This window comes from Nyctibius grandis, chromosome 17 (assembly GCF_013368605.1).
Source record: "Nyctibius grandis isolate bNycGra1 chromosome 17, bNycGra1.pri, whole genome shotgun sequence".
Taxonomy (NCBI): domain Eukaryota; kingdom Metazoa; phylum Chordata; class Aves; order Nyctibiiformes; family Nyctibiidae; genus Nyctibius; species Nyctibius grandis.
In genome coordinates this window covers 4,149,115-4,163,417 of record NC_090674.1, presented here as the reverse complement: position 1 = coordinate 4,163,417, position 14,303 = coordinate 4,149,115, and the positions used below count along the sequence as shown (strand labels likewise).

Here is a 14,303-nt window from a genome sequence, read left to right as displayed (position 1 = left end):
ACTCACGCAGGGTGTTACACTGCTGCCACGTTTCTTTCATGTAGACATAGGCCTGGCCTCTTTCAATGGTTCTGGCATCTTCTCATGGCAGACCCCATGACACACGGAGGCGGCTGAGAACAAGGAATCACGCTTTTCCAGGAACGGGCAATCCAGATTTTCTGGTTTATAAATTTTCCCATCTGGATTTGTTTTGCTGTTCATAGGGTAGATCACCAGAGATAAGGAAAGAAAAGTAAAATATCAGAGCAGTGGCAGCCCCGACGGGCTCAGATGAATTTCTTGCATGTCACAATCTCCTGTTTGGGCAGAAATTTGAATGCATTTTCCAGCAGCAACACAGATAAACTGGCATCTGCCCCAGGGGCTGTTTCAGTTCTGCTGCTGCCTAAGGGTTCTGTAACGTAGGAACTGAGGAGCTTGGACATGCCTGCTCTCAAGATTGTCTCCATAAGGACATGGTAACTTCTCTGCCACTTGCATGGCAACAATCAAAATCGGCTGAGACTTCTTAGGTTGAAGCCCATTAGAAGAGCCTACAGATGAGCAGGTTATTACCTGAAACAGCTGCAATGAAAGACTGTGTTGGGAAAATCCTGCACAAGCTCCCAAACAGCATAGGAAGGAATGAGTAGGTTGTCTCCACGTAACAGAACCAGTAGCTTCACCTCTCCTCCTCCTCGGCACAGGGCCTGTCGGAGCCTGTTCTCTGGGGAAGAATCCCCCGGGATCGCAGCCGGATGGTCTGGGAACAGACCTCCCAAGCCCTACCAAGCTGCCCCCCTGCTCTCAGGTAAGACCGGGGCCTGCCAGGGCCGCTCTTCCCACCTCTGCAGCCTAGTCCCAAGGCTCTGAACTGGCTTCCAGGTACAGAAAGGCACCTGCAGACTGAAGCAGATATGGGCCTGGACCCTAAAGATTACCGTAGGTAAGAGCAGCCGGAGGAGCGGAGCCAAGGGGCCAGGGGCTGTGACGCTGTGTACGTTTGTCCTCCCCTGCCACCCCTACGCCAGGCTGCTGAATTTACACAGCAAGGACAACTTGGTAAAGACAGCGCGGCGGCTGTCAGCTGGGAGCCTCTGCACACTAAGCTCCTGGTTAAATGTTTTCATCAAAACCAGAGCGAGAAAGTGCAGAGCAAACACCACCAATTAGAGGCTGGGATGAAGCGTTCCTGCCAGCAGATCTGGTGAGAGGGGCATGAGTCACCTTAACCCTTTGGGAGCCAGAGCCGGCACAGCTCCACAGGGGAGAGGAGGAGGACGGGAGAGGAAACCTCTCACAAACCTTTCATTTGCATCCACTCATTTTCATTTATTTGTAGGAAGCTGAATTCAGGTGTGAACACTCGCCGTGTTTGGAGCCGTACAATCCCAATAACCTTTGCCCTCGCCACCCTCATACCTGGAGGAGCCTGAACCAGGCAACCCACCCGCTCCAGTGAAGATGGTCACAAGCTGGTTCGGAGAGCCAAACAGCAGCCCAGAGGAGAGGCTGCCAAGTGCATGCTGAGGAGGTCCAGGGTTGGCCATCCCTCAACCCAGCTCTACCTTCCAAGTCCATTCCAGCAAACAGAAAATATCACATCAGTTTTGCTGAAGGCTAAGGTGTCAATGAGAATAACATGGCAGTACTCTGTGCCTCATTCCAAGATAAAAGGATTTGTCTCACACAAAATGCTGCCCCATCAGAAACATGATGAAATGTAGCCAGCAGCAAGAGGAGAGCTGGGATCAGGATGAGGATCAGGCAGGGATGCCCCTCTTCCCCTAGACTGTCTCTGCCTAGCTGCTGTTAATGGTCCAATTTCTGAACGTACAAAAGGTGATCAAAATTTAACTGCATACTTGCGCTGAATTCCCTTTCAATGCAAATAACATGCTCCTATTTGTGGCAGGATTCAGTGCTGACAAGCCAAAAGTTCAGCTTTCTAGGAGTATCAAAGGTTGCAACATTACAGGTGTTCAGAGAGATCGGTCCCTTCCACGGCAACAAACCCTGAAGTCAGAACTATGCTTTTGCTCTCAGTCACCCAAGCAAACACCCACTGACTCCACCTCAGCACAGGACTGAGCTGACACTGCAGGAAAAGGCCCCAGACTGCGTATGGACCAAACCCTGCCCACCTGCTCCACGATCCCGCAGAGACGGCGTTGCTGCGGCGGGCGGCACTGTGGAAGCTTTCTGCAGGGGAGTCCCCCCTGGCCAAGCTCCCTGTCCTGAGGTGAGGGACAGAACCAGGCACGGGGGCAGTGGACCTGCTGCTGTGGAGTTCAAGAGTCATTCACCCAAGGCAGGGAAGCTAAAAGCTAAAAAAAAGAAGAATTAACAGAGCTGCATATATTGGTGAGATCCCTTTCCATGTAGGGCGCAGTAGGGCTATGCGTGGTGTGGGTCCAGGATCTGGCCCTCCACAGTTACACGTGCCCACAGCCGGGCCCCCAGAAGTGGCGAATTTCAAGCATACCACGACTACTGGAGCAGACGGTTTCAGATCCTGCTGAGCCAGCTTGTGGCTGTATTCAAAACTGAGTAAATTTACAGCTGTAAGCTGGGAGTTTATACAACCCGTAACTTGTTAGGGATGGCTGACCAAGCCAGAACGATCGCTCCCCAGCCGACAGGGCTCTTATTGGTTAGACCTTTGAGCGCCTGGTAGATTTTATTATATTTTTTTCTCTTTTTCTTTTGTGTTGGTGGCAGGGGTAGGAAAGGAAACATTTAGTTTTGTTCCTTTCCTCACCAAAGACAAACTGAAACTAAATCTCAGGTTCAATCCACCATGGATTCCTCAGCATATCAGCTGGGGACCGTAGCACATCCAGCGACCATCTCCTTGGACAAGGCTGCCGTATTTTTCTCACTCTGTGCAGGGTCTTGCATCATGAATTGCTCCACAGGGTTCAACGTATCCTCACCAGAGTTAGCAAGGCTGCTCTCATGCTGGCCCCTTTTGCGTGGACACTTCCCTCCCCATTTGTACCAGACCCCACAAATGCTATTCCGCTCCAGCCTGGGCTGCAAGAAAATGTGGTCCAAGTGTGGCGTAGCAAATACAGTGCCCTGCAAAGACCTTCCTTCCATCTCCTTTGCAAGGAGAAACAGCTGGAGCAGTATCAGACCTGAAGTCATCTGAACCTGGATTCACAAACAGCAACACAAGAAGTCTGCCAAGTAACGGGCAGGCAGCAGGCAGCGAGTGTAAAGCAGGACTCCAGGAGCCCTCTGATGGGAACAAAATCAGCATCATTCACTGTGCCAGCGAGTGTGAAAGCTCTCCGGTCCGAGGAAAGCACAGGGCTTCCCTGCATGTAACAGCCCCAACCTAAAATCCTCTCTTTTTATTACAGCATGGTCCCAGTTCTTGTCTGAAAGGCATTTTCAGCAGGAAACCCAAACACAAAGGACTAGGGGACTCTCCTGGGACTCACTTTTCTGTGTGACCACAGACAAGACAAGGACAGTCACACCAGCTTCAATGATACACACATTCATGAGCATGAGGTGCTCAAGCATGATGAGAGGGACATACACCTACCTCCATCATTTCACAGCTGCAGGCACTCCATTCACTGCCCTGGGAGGATGCAGTTTTTCTAGGACATGGCTAAGGAGCATTAACAGGTCTCCCCTTTACCCTCCACTCCATCCTGAATACGTAACAGCCCAGAACATCAATAGTTTACATGAGTTAAAGAGCCAGCTAAGGCTTTAGGGACTCACTCAGGCAGGATAAAACACTCTTTAGCATCCAGCCACCAAGTAACAAAACTAAGCAAATGGGGACCTTTGGTGAAGTCTTAAACAGGAGACTGAAAAAGGGGAAATTTCCTCTCTCCCTGCTCCGTGAGCAGGGATCACACAGCCTGCTGCCGCTCCCACAGTTTAAAATACTTAAGTCCTCCAAGGTGCAGCTTAATTTTCTTTTTTAAAAAAGAAAAGTGTCAGCCTAATTAGATAAATCCTCCAAGCACGTGGCCCGGAGTTCGTCATGGAAATTAACCTCCTTGAAAGATCACAGTGACTGAAATAAGAAACTGTGTGTTTTGGCATAGTGCAGTGAAATGGGAGATGCAGGCTGCATTTCATACACCTTCCCTTTCATAAACCTGCCGCGCTTCATATCTGCCCTACCGGCCCTCAGCTCGGCACCAAGACTTTATCTCCGAACGCCTGTTTGCAAATCGCTGCGGAGAGGTTACAATAACCCCTGGAAGAGATTTTGCTGGCTCACCAGTGTGAAAGGACACTGCTCCCCTGGTATAAAGCTGGGCCAGCCTGAGGCACTGGTGGAGGGAGGGGCTCGTCACCAGCAGCCCTACAGAGAGGATGTTCTGCAGACACAGCCACCATGGGGAGGCAGCCAGGCTGGGAGCTGTTTGCCAGCCTTGGAGCTGTTTTGCCAGTCTCATCATCCAACACGCAGACAAGCGTGATTCTGTGCAGCCCTCGCTCTCCCTGGCACGGGGATGGGCTGAGCGGAGCAGGAGGGAGATACCTCGAAGCCACAGGCTGCGATCACATAGCTCACTTTGCATCATGCCACCTACGTTCGTGTCTTGTTATCCAGAAGGCTCTACCTAGCCACACTGGGAAAGGCGTAGGGCTGGGAGTCATGCTGCTTAGGAATAAAAAGCCCTGGTCCCTCTGCTATTGGAAGCAGAAGCAAAACTAGGGAAGAGAAGAACTACCTTACAAGCTAGAGTCAACTGCCATCCCTACCTTCAAGTCAAAGTCGGGACCAGAACCAGACTATTTCGTACTTTCAGGAAACGTTGGCCAGTCAACTTTTCTCCCAGGCCACCGGACAAACTTGTGCTAGGGTCACACTCTCCTCACTTGTTCCACAAGGACTGCTGCAGGCCTCTCCTGAGTGACGTTACACAACGCATTTTAGTACGTAACTAAAATAAGACGCCTTTCGCAGTTCTAAATAGTCCTTCCCCATCAAGGGGATGTCAGGATTCTCTTTCTAAGCTTTCCAGTTCTCACTGTCCTTTCAAAGGACTGTATCCAAAACTAAAAAGCCCCTGAAAAATCTGGAGAGTTCATCTACCTCCTTCCTTCCCAGGTCCGATGGATGCTGGTACACGCAGCGCTGTGCTGCCCTCCCAGCACTGGGACCAGCCTTGCACGCAGAAGGATCAGGACCAGCCTCAGAGACCGACTCCGAGGTGGCTTGTGTTGTCATTGAAATGACAAGCCCTATGGCTCAGAATTTGGAAGCAACCCATTTTGTTTCAAAACAGCATAATTGGTGGCAGAATGAAAATAGGACACCTTCTGGAGAGAAAACTGCCCCAAAATGCCACGGCAGGCAAGGAGCCAAAGGCCCCAAACAACTGACAGTTCTGCAAACACAGACCCTTTTCCTACAGCACTTATTACACACGAGGCCTCTGCAGCTGGACGGCTCTAGAGCTCGCCCCGGGAGTGCAGACTCTTGTACCTCCGGGTCCTATTCTAGACCAGCTCAATCACGCGTGAAAGGTATTAGCTGACACCTCACCAGCAGCCATTGGACAGAGCGAGCGTGAGGGGTTGCAGGCGCATCCCTCAGTACGAGAGCCCCTGCCTCCTTGCTACAACTCATTAGCCATCTCAGGAACGAGTTCAGAAGACAGACGATGCACAAAAACTGCATTCGTGTTTTCCACTGCTCCCTCCAGCTCAGGGTTGAGGCATGCTGGAAGGACACAACCAGAGAAACCAGGATGAACTCAGCCCTAATACAGTTTCTTAGCGGTTCTCTGCCAAGTACAGGCAAGCCCTGCAGTTCCATTACTAATAACTTAATACCTAATAATATTACCAATGTAACCCTTAACCTTGAAGCCAAGCACCTGGACCCAGAAAAATCAGCATTTAGAAAGACTTCCACCGCACTGTATTTGGCTTCTCCACAACTCCGTCCCACCTGGTCCAAGGTCCATGGAGTCATTTAAAAAAAGGTAAAGCTCCTACTTCAGTCAGAAGCTATGGGCTAAACCAGAGAGACAACACAGACTGTAGGATAAAAAATAAAAAAATCACTTGCTATTCCACCCTCCTCTTTAGCCTTTGGATGCATTAGGCAAATTCCCAGTTACAGTAGTCCCTTCTGCCTGCAACTGGACTTGATATAAGAGATGAGAATGAAGAGCCAGCGGGCACCACTGAAGGCTCAGCATCTTCCATTACACATCAGCACAGTAAGAAGGGCTCTGCCAACCCTGAAATGTTTTTTTCCAACAGGAACACGCACACCCTTTAAAATGGGTATGGTGAAATCTGCCTGGAGAGGGAAGGACCCAGCACGCAGGCAGGTTCCTGACTCCTTATCATCAGAGCAAGCAGCCCAGCCCCTGAATTCACTTCATCGGTGGCCTCTTTCTTACTGCTGCACAGGCTCAAACGCTCCAGGGCGATCGCAAACACACTGCCAAGGCGGTATCTGAATCCACAGCGCACCCACAGACACCTCCACGTTTTGCCGGCAGCCCGAGCTGGGCCGCAGCAGCCCCCGAGCAGCGGGACCGGGACCGCGCTGCCCGCGGCCGCCCGCGGCGGAGCCCCCTGGTGTCCGCGCCGCGCCGCGCACGGCCGGGGGGGCAGAGCCGGGGGACAGTCACACGGGAGCTGTGACATGCAACGAGAGTGAGACGGACAGGAGCTGGGAACAGGGTGCGCAGGCTGAGAAGTGAGGTCTCAGCCGAGGTGAGGAAGCGGGTGCCAAAGCACCCAGCCCCACAGCCCACCCTGGGGGGGGCAGACCCTGGAGCGCAGGTCACAGAAGGGAGGACAGCAGACTTGTTCCTCACACTGAAGGCTGTCAGAGGACATCACCGTTAGAGGCCAATATTTCAGGGCCAAGGTCCAGCTGGGTTGCTTACCATCTCTGGGACGCAAACTTGGAGACAACTTTCCCCAGCACAGGCCTGTGGAACCAAACCGAAGCGCCCCGGAGCCGCAGCCCTACCAACCCATGCCCACTCCCTTGGAAACCACTTTCATCCACATCTCCTCTCCTGCCCCCGCAGTAGCCCCCTCCTCCTCGCTCTCTTTCTCTGTGTCCTCGAGACTCCTCTCACCTTGAGGAGTGTTAGGATTACCCAGCATTTACACTCAATGCTCCTCTTTATTCCTTAAGACTTATTAAGAATGATAATGAGCTCCAAAGCAGTGACACGTCTCTCTCTCTCCCCCTCTGTCGCACTCGCTCTCTCTCTCTCTCTACGTGCCTTTTCCGTCAAAGGCACACAGGACAAATCCGACCAAAAAAAAAAAACCCTGACAATATGGATCAAGGACACATGAGGATTTATATTCTACAAATCCAGTCTTTTTTGTTTTTATTATTTCTACTCAAATTCCACCCTCTCCTCTTCTCACTCCTATTCTCCCCCCTCTGCCCCAACCCTCTTGGACGTTGAATGAGAAAGAAGAAGAAGAAGAAGAGGAGAAGAAAGCTGCTTGCCTGGAAAACCTCGTTAATGTGGAGCTCTTAAACGGTTGATTAATTTTAGCAAAATTTACGATGCGCTCTTGCTTTTCTTTGAAGCTGCAGTCTATATACCAAACAGCAAGTTAACTTTCAGATCCCTCTTGCGAGCCCACTGCCCCCTAATTCTTGGATGCCCTATTTAGGCACACAGATCTATAGGAGAGAAATACCGTAGCAGAGCGTGGAAGCAGTCACTCTGCCGGGTGCTCAAAGTGGTTCGATTCCAATCCCTTTAGCACAGACCAATAATCACAGCCTGAAAACTCCCAACTTCTCGCTATTTAACTTCCCATGAAGACTAAAAAATAAAAGTATCGCTAGTCAGTCCTTCCAAACCAAAAGGAAACAGGGAAACATAAACACCAATTCCAAGAGAAGTCTCTCCAAGTTACATCTGCTCACGCCACACAAATACCAGGCTCTCGGCTGCGTTAGAAACACCAGGTTCTCCCAAAGCCACCTTTAAACCAGCTACGTTTCGCCAGGGGGAAAACCTGAACCTAAGGAAACGTAATATACGGATTTATACATATCCTGAACTATACTTCAACATCTCAGTTGTCTCCCCAGCTTCCTCCTACCCAGTATTTGCTTTTCTTCTTTGTCTCCCTCTGCTAGACTCTGTTTTTCTGATATAGACATCAGGAGGTTAAGGGCTCAATTATCAAGTCTGTTGAATCCTCAGCTTCACGTTACTTAGGGGGTTCTCTGTTGCTCTTTGGAAACTACACTGCAAAATCCCTTTCCTTCTCGGCTTTTCTTTTTCCTAACTTGTACTGTCTGTTTGCAACACACCCCCCTGTGCGTGAACCCACAAATCTATTTGGGGTAAACGGAGAGAAACCGTGAATTGCTTTGGGAGACAGAAACATTAATAAAAATAACCCTAAGAGTGCCTAGCCAGGCTGAACCCGAAGCATTCGCGATCTTGAAACCTAAAGTAACATCCACATGGAATTTACAAAATACGATTCGAGTGGTTCTAATTAGCCCCAGTCTGTGGAAAAATTGGAAGGAAGCGGCTCTTTGATTAATGTTACAAACCAGAAAGGAAACAGATTTTAAAAGTTAAAGTAGCAGCATTGTGGAATACAGAATCATTACCCGCGTACATTTATGATACCTGCTTCAATCAGATGGCTTGGGGTTTTGTTTTTAGGGTTTTTTCCTTTTTACTTCAAGAAAAAAAGGAAGACAGGATGCAAGTAAAAGCTTTTGTTTATGGAAGTGTGCGGTGCTTTTATCTCCCAAGGAATTTATATAGCTGGACTGTGTATAAATCCTTCTGAAAATGAAATTAGCAAAAGCAAAACAGGGGTGAAGGTGCTGGAGTGGGGTGGCAGGGGGGGGAGAAAATCACCACCTCAGTAAATCATAGCAGATAACCAGCCCCTGGCTTGGACAGACAGCAAATTCAGCTGTAATAGGAAGAAAGAGAGTTGGAAGGGAAAGGACAAGATTCATACCTGCAGCAAACTCCTTGCAAAAATGGGGGGCTATTTTTAATAAGCTTTTGAAAGTCACTGTGCAAGTTTGCTTGGGCTTGAAAAGAAAAAGGAAATAAGTTTTTTTTTTCCAGCTAGCTTGATTGTTTTGGGTGGAGCTCAAGCGTGTGTGTATATATGCTGTATATAAAAATGAATTACTAATTCTTTCCTGGAAACTGTTTGAATTACAATCTGTAAGATACAAAAACACACCTTTATTTTAACACTGATTTTAATACAGATAGAAGGAGGGGGGGGGATAGGGAGGGAAACGTTTTTTCCCAGTACACAGCAAAACCCTTAAGCAAGAATAATACCTCCCCACACATAAGCACACGGAGACACACACGCACACACTTTGCTCAGCTGCACAACCACCAACTGAACTCCAGCTCTCGGTGGCTTTTCCCTGTACCAAGGCTTCGCTCTGAAACTGCAAGAATGACAACGTCATGTGTGCGGAAAGCTGACACTTGGAGCTTTTAAAAAGAAATGAGGAAAAATAAGCTGTTGACTTCTCGGTTAAAGTATTTTCTTGTTCTAACTCATGTTCTTATGTCACTGGGCTAAAAAAAAAAAAGAGAGAGAGGGAGAGAGAGATATGACTTTCCTTGAATGATCTGTTTAACCTAAGCCAGAGGAAAAAAAAAGAAGTCATTAATTACTTATGTGAGCTATTGCTTCTGAAAGACAATAAACCTGCCTGGTCGCCATGGATATGACATATTTGCTCTGAAAACAACACAATAATTAGCAAAGGGGAAAGATACAAGGAGAATATGCAAACTCCTGAGTTTAAAGCCATAGTGTTTCCTTTTTTCCCTCCTCCTCTTTTTACTTGTCAAGAGTCAATTCTGTTTGCAATTCAAATCAAACAAATAAACAGAATATGTACAAAAAATGTTTAAGTGATCCACCACATTAGGAATCACATGCAAAAAAAAAAAAAAAGAAGAGAAAAATTAACAAGGAAAAAGGATAAAGTCTAGTATGGACAGATCATAAACCACCTAGGTGTTTTCCATATACGTGTGCCAGTATATATATAGGTGAAATAGAAATGTATGTACACATACACACACAAACATATATGAGAGTTACAAGGGTTACATGCACTGTTTCCTCTAGGATTGTTCTTTTATTTTTAAGGTTAGTATAGAAGCATGCTGAGAAGAAGAACGTCTGGCTTAGGGAGGGGGAACATTTTGAGGATACACTAAGAGAAAGTACAACAAGGGGTTATTTACTGTGTTAAACATGCATTATGCTGGTAGTATTTTCTTTGCAAACCTTTTAACTTTTCTCCAGAAGATGAGCAAAAAACCCCAACTGGTGTGCACCGTGCGTCAGCCTCACCAACACACCAGCTTACCATGAGTTCTCAAATTTTAAGCCTAAAAAAAAAATTTTCTTCTCTCACCTCAATTACTTTTTATAAAGTGATATTACACTGAATCACATGTAATAATGCAATAGATAAGTTAAGAAATAATGAAAACTGAGTTATATGCAGAGAGACTTCTTTGAAATAATTTGTAAATGTTGCAGGGGAAATGTTTTTTAGATTTCTCTCTCATTAAGATGAGACAAAGACTATTAAAACCTTCCCTAATGCGGTAGCTTTCTGGATTCTGACCTTCCACATTTAGAAACCAAGTAATAAAAACACCCTAACAAGCACTTTATCTTTAGAGATATTTGACTTTGAACTTATTTTAACATTAAAAAGACTTGGGAGGTATAAAAATAACAATATAGTTGCCACAAGTTTCTGTTGTTGTTGTTGTTTTCACTGCTAAAAAAAAAAAAAAATCTTTAGAACAAAATAAGCAGATTAAGGAAACATCCCCGTAATTTAACTGGCTCTTTTTCTATTTTTTTTTAAACAATAGTTTTTAGCTGGACTCTTTGATCTTGAAAGGGTTCTGCTATCTTCTGTGATGAGGGGGGAAAAATGATCTGTTTTAAATGATGATGCAAAAAAAGGATCAAAGCCCTGACTTTCTGTTAGCCATAATAAGCTCTGTCTTGCACAAAGCTTCAACTTCAGGCTTTAATATATAAAATATACAGGAGCCCAATAAAAGCACTGAAAAGGTACAAAGTCTGAAAACAAAAGGGGACGCTGCTCCTTTAAACGTTTTAGTGCATATGGAGTTTGATTTCTGAAAGAGATCAGTTTAACATCTCCATAGAAACCAGCAACAGATTATCATCAACAGAATAAATAACTAGTCTAATAAATTAAACAGGAGGCATAAGATCTGGAAACTTGATTACTGAAGTTTAACAATAATCCCCCATAAACTCTTCCAAACCACCTTCAGGGTAGCTAACAAGGTGGCAGCGACACATAAATAAAGGGTAGGTGGGAAGCAGGCAGGACTCGTGGAAATGAGGTGCCCAAAACCTTCGCAAGAAATTATTCCACGCTAGGAGTCAGCAAATCAATAGAGGAAATAAATTCATCAATGAAGTTTTGGGAGAGACAGCTGCTCTCGCAGGGAGCCGGCTGCGAGGAGCGGCTGTGCAGTGCAGCGCGGACAGGAGGGGGCACACACAAGGTGGACGGGCAGCTCCTGGAAAGTTTCACCTTCCCAGCCCCAAAGGGCAGGAGGGCTCGGGCCGATCGATCAAACCCGCCGTGACCCCGAGCAGCCGCCGGCCGCATCCCACCCCTCAAAGTTTGCCGAAGAAGTTGCCCGCCGCGCAGCCGGCACCGGGGCGAGCGGCCGCGCCAGCCCCACGCCCGCCCGAGCCTCTTGACAGCTCGCCCGCCGGCCCGGCCCGCCGCCGAGCCCCGCTCCTCCGCTGCCCCCCGGGCCGCCGCTCCGCCGGCACCGGCGCTCGCGGTGCCGGCCCGGGACCGCTCCTCGCCTTCTCCGTCCGCGCCCCGCGGCCCCCCCGCCGGCCCGGCTCTGAGTGACGGCTCGGACACCTGTTCCCCGTCCCCGGAGCCTCCAACGCGGGCAGCGGCTCCCCCGGGAGCCCCGGCCCGCGCCCCCCGTCGCCGCCCCGCCGCCGCGCACGGGGGAAAGGGGGAAAGGGGGCGAGGAGGGGAAGGAGGCGGAGGGGGGAAAACTTCCTGGCTCCGGATGGCAAATCAGCTGCGCATTCTGCAAATGCCACCGGGTAAAAATAACCTGCTGCTTCGCCCGGGGGGCCGGGCACCGGCTGCCCCGAGCCGCGCTCCCAGCCGCCGCGGCCCCTGCCCGGCCCGTCCCTGCCGGGGGGCTGCGGCCGTCCCGCTGCGGGCGCCGGGCGAACCGCTGCCAGCCCCGGCCCGGCCACTTTGCAGAAAGTTCCCCGGCGCGGCTCGCCCCGCCGGCACCCGGCCCTGCCCGCCCGGCGCTCCCGCCGCCGCTCGCCCAACTTTGCTGCCGCCGCCGCCGCCGCACCCCCCCCCCCCGCCACCCCGGTGCCTGCGCCCGGCCGCGCCGGGACCCCCGGGCGCTGCGGCGCGGCGGGGCTGCGGTTACCTGCGCCCGGCGCGGAGCGGGAACACGTGTTCCCCCGGCCCCTGCCCGGGCTCCTGCCAAAGTCCTGGAAATTGACGGGCGCCGCCGCGGCCCCGGCGCCGCCGCCGAGCGGGCACGGCGCTGCCCCGCCGCCGCCGCCGCAGCAGCACCCCCCGCCGCTGCCCTCCTCCCGCGGAGCCGGGCGGCCGCCGCCGGCCCCGCCGCCGGCCGGTGCCCGCGGAGGCTGGGCGCTGCCCCGCGGGAGCCGGGCGCGGAGCGCGGCGCGGTGCCCACCTGCCGGGCAGCGCCGCCGGCCGCCCGCCCGCGCAGCGCCCCGGCAGCCCCGAGCCGGGGCAGGCGGCGGCGGGGCCGGGCGGGAGCGGACGGGCTTACCTGCACTTGGGGCGGCTTTGGGTGACTTTCCAAGTCAAGGGAAATGTGTGTGTGTTTGGGATGGAGGCTGCAGCGCGCATGCGCCATCAAACTTGCCCTGATCCCGGATTTTTCCTCCTCGCGCTCCCCTTTGCTTTGATTATTGAATTTTCCTATTTCTAACAGGAGGGCGGGCGGCGCGCAAAACCCGGCCTGGAGCCCGCCGCCGCCTGCCCCGGCCCGCCCGCGGAGGGGAAGGGGGGAGCGGCGGGGAGGGAGCGGGCACGGAGCGGACTCGGTCTCCAGGCAGGCAGGGCAGGCAGGCAAGGGAGGGGCGCCTGCAAAACCCGGACCGGATCGCCCTCCCCTGGCAAGGGAAAAGGCGAGAAAGTGTCCCCATTTCCCATCTCCTGCCCTGTCCCCGCACCAGGCGGTTCCTCTCCCCTACCCGTCCTCCTTCCCAGCGAGGCACTGAAAGTTCTACAACATTTGCTATTTTGCAGCCTGGTGACCTCTGCTCACCTTAGTTCCCTAAGACTAAACTCCACAGAGATCACGAGTAACGTGCATTTCTTTATTCTCCACCTGGTTTTCCTAGGGATAATGTTCAGTTTCTATTTTACAAACTTCTCAACCATGGTACTTTTCTTTTACTTACGTTCTTAATCTGGATTTCACTCAAGTTTAGAACTAACCACTGTCTCATTGCATCTACAAGTGTACTATTGCTTGGTTTAGCAGTCTGCAGTACTCGCTTTGCTGCATTTATGTCCAGGACTAACTTTTGCAGGACTGGATCCTAGAGAAAACGTCAAGGAACAGAGGTGCAAGCTGCGGGCAGCCTCGTGGACTGGACTGGTTTGGGAGATGTCTTTGCAGGATCAGAGCCAAGGGTTCCCCTACATTTGCATGCACCTGAGTTTCCAGCAGGCAGGCATCACATTTCTACGTTAAGAAATTACTTGCTTCGGTTCTACCTTTTCTTCCTCAGCTCTATCTTCCATCTTACCGAGACAGCCAGTATACGTTACAGTTACGTGTGCACATTCTGCGGTGGTGGATTTGCAAAACTGTCCACAGAGACCCTTTTCTTCACCCTCAACAGGCACCAAAAGCCTCGGCTCACCAGCACCCCTGCACTCCGCCTGCCCCCTGCTCTGCGCGTGAATTAACTCTGTGGGCCTGCGCGCAGGTGAACGTATCTGCCTCCATCGCAGGGCTTGCAGGATTTGGGCCCTAGGCCCCAGCTATGCAAACCTGTAAACTCATGAATAACTTTACTCATTGGGAGCAGGGAGCTCTGCGTCAGCACACCCACACAGAACCCCTCGCAGGAGCGTCTCGCTCTTCCCGTGCGCTTCCCTGTCTGTGTCTGTCTCCACCTGTTGCCTCTTGTCCGATGCTCACACCGTGAGGTCTTTGGGGCAGAAACCACGGTTTTGCTCTGGATTTGTCAGTGCCTTGCACAATGGGGCCCTGCTCTGAGATCACAGCTCCTACGTG

The 14,303-nt window shown here is 50.9% G+C and overlaps 1 protein-coding gene across 10 annotated transcripts in view; it reads right to left on the bottom strand.

Annotated features, from left to right (window-relative positions):
• CASZ1 (castor zinc finger 1) overlaps positions 1-14,303 on the bottom strand; it is a 233,935-nt gene that overhangs the window by 187,359 nt on the left and 32,273 nt on the right. For 8 of the 10 annotated variants that reach the window (XM_068414835.1, XM_068414844.1, XM_068414839.1 and 5 more), the window contains exon 1: positions 12,822-12,968. The exons of 1 other annotated variant lie outside the window; for it this stretch is intronic. The gene's annotated coding sequence lies outside the window, so the exon portion shown is untranslated. Of the gene's footprint in view, positions 1-12,449; positions 12,525-12,821; positions 12,969-14,303 lie in introns of those variants that run through there. One more of the 10 variants, XM_068414836.1, reaches the window with a different exon arrangement.